This window comes from Cephus cinctus, unplaced genomic scaffold (assembly GCF_000341935.2).
Source record: "Cephus cinctus unplaced genomic scaffold, Ccin1 Ccin1_scaffold0964, whole genome shotgun sequence".
In the NCBI taxonomy this organism is placed as follows: Eukaryota; Metazoa; Arthropoda; class Insecta; order Hymenoptera; family Cephidae; genus Cephus; species Cephus cinctus.
Genome location: NW_014333523.1, coordinates 8908 through 9614, shown reverse-complemented (window position 1 = coordinate 9614; position 707 = coordinate 8908).

The window sequence follows — 707 nt, the reverse complement described above, 5'->3', positions numbered from 1 at the left end:
GGGTGGACTCGAGAGATTTTTAAAATCGTACGCCTAGGTACAACGAGGGAACCACCCGTCTACATCTTAGAAGATCTTGCCGGCGAGGAGATTGACAGTATTTTTTACGAAGAGGAGCTCGTTCGAGTTCACAAGGACCTCTCAAAGGACGCGTTTCTCGTCGATCGTGTAATAAAATGAAGCGGTCGTGGGAAAGCCCTAAAAGTACTGGTCAGTTGGGTCGGTTACCCCGAGAAATTCAATTCGTGGATACCGGCATCCCGCTTAAAGAACAATGAAGGACCAATTTTATCTCCTTCTTCCTAGTAACAGCAGTATGTCGTACTATCCAGAAAATAAAACTACCAGTTTTACGACGCATCTACCGCATCAGATCGATTTACACGGGGCATGGGCTGTTGCGCTGGTCGAAATACAGATTCCTATGACTTTTCTTCACGTGCCGGTACCGCTAAAAGATTGGGATCACGTGGTCGTGGTCACCACCCGTACCAAACCGCGGAAGAACCACAAAGAACCGATAGCTGGTCTTATAGTGACGGGTTCTAACACAGCGCACGGCGTTTACGATGACGTAAAGACACTCATTGACGAAATACACGCTACCAGGGCTATGAGGGGCCGTCTGAAATTAGAGCTCTGTAGAGGCGGTTACGTGAGCGTATCGTGCGTCTCTACCGATAACGATCTAGACGATCCGCACGAAC